Below are 6,000 nucleotides of genomic sequence, written 5' to 3' on the forward strand. Positions count from 1 at the left end.
ACCCCAAAAACATAGGCATGGACACAGGAATTATCCAAATCGGACAACATATACCTGTGTTATAGGTAATTTAAGGTTTTCGGTAATGAACTGGCCAGACGCATGTCAGTACTAATGTTTATTATATATATTTTTTATTTTCCTATCCATGACATTAATAAGCCTTACATAGAGGCCTTATATGTTGCTCTAGATATAAGATAGCTAATGATGACAAAATTACACCTATACTGACTAAAAATATTAAAATTTCCCTTAGTTATTGAATAAAAATAGCTTTACGGCAGATATCACTGCATATCTAGATATCATGGAGGGCCAGTACTACAACAAATGATAGATTAAAACTGAGAAATATGATCTAAAATAGTAATAAAGATGAAATAATTATGATTTTTTTGGAATTGTATAAGCTGCTATTTTTAAATATGGCTGCCGTTAACCACTTTCCACCAGGTTAATCATGGTAAACTTTTGTTTATGTTATAGAGGACATATCAATAAATAATATACCGCTGAGAAACCTTTTATTGCAGTTTGTTTGAGGTTCACCTAAAATATCGGCTAGATTGACTGGACTATTATAAATGTGAGATTAGGTTAGCTAATGTTTGGACTGGATAGGATATGTTAGGTAAGTCTAGGTTATCTATTTCTAATGCTAACCTGCCAAGTCTTGTACAGGCAATGCCACTGGGGTGTCTGTGAGGAGGGTGGGGGTGGGGATGAGATCAGGGTTAAGCACCAGGCCACACTCCCTCTCCAGGCTCACCAGGCGACAGTGGACGTACTGCAGCTTCACTCCCATGTCTCTGTGGCTCTGCAAGTCCAATGGTAATATCAAACTTATGACCTGAACAAATTTACGACTATGGTAAATGACTACACAATCAACACTGAGGCAGATGATGTGTGTTAAGCAGCAACCATTAAACTCTTCCACTCCATCAGGTTTCCCTCAAGCTAAACACAATTGTCTGGTGGTAACAATAAAATAAGGCTTGAGTCATACTTCAGACACTAATGAAGATTTTTTTTTTCTTCCGCTGTATACTGTAGTAAAAGAAAAACATTCACTACAAAAGCAACAAAGTCAATTAACCCAGCATAACTTCACTCTAAATTTTCTTGTGAAGTGTACAGTCATGGTTAAAGGCTAATGTATAACTGAGTACAGCAGACTCCACCACCACCATTCCCTGACTATGTACATATTCCTCACTATCTCACCTACTGAATTCATCTAAATTTCAGGATGTATTAGGCCTCAGGTCCTCAGTCCCTGGCAGTTCCCACTAATCCTCTTGATGATATCTGCAGCCACAATGAAGCTGAGTAGTGATGGGGTAGGGCAGAAATTACCCAGAGGCTTTCACGCCATAACTTCACTGGACATGTTAACTTTAATAGCATGGGAAACAACCGAAGCACTGGCACAACTGATATAACTTTTTGACACCACTGTTCCCCAGTATTAAATGGAGACCAACAGTCTGAGTTACTTTGTTAAGCCAGTATTAACCTGCAGACACATACACTCCTTGAGAGCTGTGTGTACCAACCTGCTGTGGATTAACTTGTGTACTGTATTAACCTGCTGAGCTTTACCAGAAGACATAATCCCACTGCCGCTGCTGTTTGGGTCCCTGATGATGATGGAGGATATTCTCTCTCTCTCTCTATTAATCTTCTAATTTTTCTACCTTTCCTCCTCCTGTCTCTATTTTTCTCCCTGTTTTGTCTTTCCCTGCTTCCCTTCACTTTTTTCTCCATTTTTCTCCTTCCTCCTATTTGTTTTTTCTTTTCTCTCTCTCTTTATACTCTATTTTCCTGACATCTTTTTCACTGTTACCTTTATTTTGCTTTGGCTTTTGTTATACTTTAAAAAACATACTTTTTACCTTCCCTAAATCAATTCTTAGGGCCGATTCCACAGTTGATTGTAGTGGTTTGCAAGCACCCAAACGAAAGACTCTGAACTGTGTAAATGACTTATGACTGAATTATATGATGATTTTGGTGACTAAACTATGTAGCAATCTTAATTATCTAACCATTTGACAGGGATAGTGAAAGTGGATACTGAACTTTTTGGAAAAAAATGTAGTTATAAGTGTGGTTGGGGAGGAAGCAAACAAACGAAAACTACTGTGGAATCGCCCCTTACTTCCTCATTGATCATGCATGTTTGCTGATATTTTTATATTACCTTTTTGTACTCCTTTGTTTTTTGTTTTACGATGATGGAGGAGAAAGCCACCTTCTCAGCCATGTCATCATCACTTGTCCTCACACTGACCCTTGTATCTGCAGGAACAGAAGCACTTTAGTTCATCTGATTACTCATTTCATCACCATTAACTCCTTCACCTTCATCATTCTTTGTCTGTGTCTGTCCTCCTCTCTTCCTATTTCTTACCACCATTCACTCACTTGATGTAGTGCGGCCTTCTTCTTCCTTTACCTTTGTCATTCTTTTTCTGTCTGTCCTCCTCTCTTCCTATTTCTTACCACCATCCACTCACTTGATGTAATGCTGCCTACTTCTTCACCCTTATCAATTGTTTTCTGTGACTGTCCTTCTCTCTTCCTATTTCTTCCATCATTCTTGTCACTTTTTATTACTCTTCTTTCCTTTTCAGGTGGCTTTACACTGAGTGACAAGCCTAATGGTTCCCTGTAGGCCAGGAAACCCTTTACAATGCTGGGTGGTAACCATGTAACCAACCCATACATGCTCCCTACGTGTCAACAAGTGGGTTGGTGGAGGGTTAGTGCCCCTCCCCGTAAAACAACTAACTCAAAGACAAACAGCCACCCCTTACTGGACTGTGGCATCTGGCTATAGACAGACAGATAGATAGATAGATAGATAGACAGACAAATAGAACTCCTTCAATATGCTGATACAGTATTTTCTTTTAGTTCACTCATGCAACTATGGTATGGTTTTAGTCACCTTAAAAAATCTTTAGAAGTGAAACAGTTAACAAAGGATATGTTCAATCCCTCCAGCCTGCAAAATCACTGCTAAACTGAATCAAACCATCAAACAGAAACAGGAGTACAAAAAGATGGAGGTCAACATATTTTATCTATCTATCTATTGCCATACGCCATAATCCTGTAAGAAGGTGGCCATTTGACTTTGAGTTGTTTGTTTCATGGGGAGGGGTACTAACCCTCCACCAACCCACTTGCTGACATGTAGGGAGCATGTATGGATTGGTTACATGGTTACCACCCAGCGTTGTAAATGGTTTCTTGGCTTACAGGAAACCATTTGGCTTGTCACTCAATGTAAAGCCACCTGCAAAGAAAAGAAAAGCAATAAGAAGTGACAGGAAAGATGGGAGAAATAGGAAGAGAGGAGGGAAGGAACAGAAAAAGAATGATAAAGGCTATGGAAGAAGTAGTCAGCACTACATCAAGTGAGTGGATGATGGTCGCCCCTACCACTTCAACATATTAAATGGGCTAATAATATTTCACCAAGTAAATATTATACTGCATGGGAAAAGTGAAAACTAGTAAAAACTAAATGGCTGCAGCAAGAAACTAAAATGGAATCAAAAGAAATTGATTATAAGAGTGGTATGGGATGAGGGATAGAATACTAGACATCCACAGCCATGAGAGAGTTAAATATAGATACCTGGTACCGTACAGATAATGTGACGAGCTGCTAAACAAACTGACATGACAGACCTGGCGCTCACTCACTGACTGCACCCGGTTCAGCATTATCACCTCCCGTACCTCAACCAGGAGGTCTGCCTTGGCCTGCTGGTTGGCCCAAACATAACACTGTACAGCTTCCTGATGGCATCTTCCTCCAGGTCACTCTCAGGTTTTGTGCATCATTTCTGAAATATAACATGGTGGGGATATTTATACATCTCACTTATGAACACATCAGTAAAAGAAACAAAAAGTTGGAAGCATACCAGATGCACTGTCTTGTTTTAAGGGAAATTATAGGAATGTACAATACTATAGAGAAATGCTACTACTTTACATCAGTAACAGTTTTGTCTAATGGTAGGTGGAGTAAACTAGGATGAAATTTAGTATATAATGAAGGCATCTTGAATTGGTCTATTACTGGTATCTTGTTTTCATTTTTCTTGGAGGGAACAATTTTGCCCACTTCAAGCCTTTGGTTCCTACTTCCTTGCATTAAAAGAAATAAAAGATATAATATACATGAAGAAAAATGCACTATGAACTAGCTGCCTTAAATGTGGAAGCACATACAAAATTGTAAACCATCTCTAAAAAATCCTATCACCATACTACACTGAGAAATACACTGAGGTGGTCTGGACATATAGAGAGAATGTAGACTGAATGACTAAGAGAGTGTATGCAGGTGTGATGGAGGGAGGGAGAGACCAAGGATGATGTGGAGGGATGAAGTTGAGAGCTGTATAAGGCAGGGGGAGTGAGCTAGGGGGGAGGGCAGTCAAATGGTGGGTGACAGAGCAACTTGGAGGCATTTCGTATGGGACCATCCTTTCCGGGATTAGGGCATTGGGCTATTGATAGATAGACAGATAGACATACAGAACTGTAAATCATCTATAAAAAAAATCCTATCACCATACTGAAAGGGATTAACCCTTGCTAAACTACAAACTTCATATAAGGTACAATGAAGGTGTGCACGGGCCCAGCTGCAAGTCTGGTATGAGGTACAGTTTACACTGGCTATAAAACAATGATTCAGAGGAGGTAACCTATCTTACAAGCAATCAGTGTGGCAGGGGTTCATGCTCTCCTTCTCACTCTACCTTCCAGCACTCTGTCCACATGTAGCCTATACATCACCTCAGAGCCACTCTCCTTATCCAACCCACATCACCAATTCATTCTCCATCATATAAGAACTCATAAGATTTGATTGTTAGGAAAATTAATGAAATTTTGCATAAATTTACAGTGTGTTGGTAATTTCATCACTTCATATGAACTAAACTTTGAAGTAATAATTATATGTCCAAACACCATAGCTCATCATTTTAATAAAGGAAAAGAGAAAGGAAAATGTCTTAGACTTCAAATCTGCTGCTGCTCTTAATACAATTGGATCTTCCTGCTTCTTGCAGCAAATGTATGGAGAAATTCATCCATGTTAATTTTCTGAGTGTATTCAGCGAGAAATGAGAGTAGTACAAGGTTACTTTTTCTTTAATGGGTCATAGATCGTCTGTAAGGTGTTAGTACACGTGAGAGTGTTGAAAAGGATTTTTCACATACATCATTACTAGAGCCAAATGTGAAAGCAGCTGCATACAATTGGTAGACTTCACTGAATCCTTTTCTATAAGGATGAAGAAGCAAGCACAAGTCGTTTAGAGTTTTGTGTACTTTGTCATCAAACTCTTTTTCAATAAAGGTCCTTGCCACTTGAAATTCACTTTGGAGCAGAGATGAGTCAGTATTAAGACCTATGAGAGAAGCTAATGGGGCAATTTTTTTAGGATCTAAGAAACTCACACTGGGTTCTGGCCAAAGGCATGAGATTGCAGCAGTCACTGCACTACTGCATTCACCAAATCTAGCATCAAGCTCCCCAAGGCAGTTATCTACAATGCTGCAATAAATCTGCCTGAAAAGTGTTGCTTCACTTTCTGCATTGCTAGGATCTTCTGAATGTCCTACACTGGCCTCAACAACTGAATCTTTTGACAAATGTGCAGGCGGTTTGCGGCTCCGCTCTGGAACCTTATGTACATATTCAGGTTCAGAGAGATTATGATCTGCAAGTTTTGTAATGATTCCCTCAAAAATTTTTACATCATTTCTCATGTCTTTTACACTGCAGACCACAGATTCAATTAGTCTAGTTCCAGTCATCAAATCACAATCACTTGATTGTAGGAGCTTATCAGCAGGTTTAATTAAACTCAAGACTGTCTGAACACAATATGCAATGAACATATACCTCCTACTTCTGATCTGCTTCAATAAACCTGTTGCCTCAATACAAATTGCAGC

At 39.2% G+C, this 6,000-nt stretch overlaps 1 long non-coding RNA gene across 1 annotated transcript; it reads right to left on the bottom strand.

Moving 5' to 3' along the window:
- Positions 1-801: 801 nt before the first annotated feature.
- On the bottom strand, positions 802-3,793 carry LOC145389917 (uncharacterized). The gene is made up of 3 exons (XR_013895544.1): positions 3,760-3,793; positions 2,210-2,307; positions 802-820 (listed from the first exon to the last, which is right to left on the bottom strand). It is a non-coding gene; the product is annotated as an uncharacterized LOC145389917 (long non-coding RNA).
- Between the last annotated feature and the right edge of the window lie 2,207 nt (positions 3,794-6,000).

This window comes from Coenobita brevimanus, unplaced genomic scaffold, assembly GCF_032717465.1.
Source record: "Coenobita brevimanus isolate Jiangsu-jjx unplaced genomic scaffold, ASM3271746v2 jjx.HiC_scaffold_2604, whole genome shotgun sequence".
NCBI lineage: Eukaryota > Metazoa > Arthropoda > Malacostraca > Decapoda > Coenobitidae > Coenobita > Coenobita brevimanus.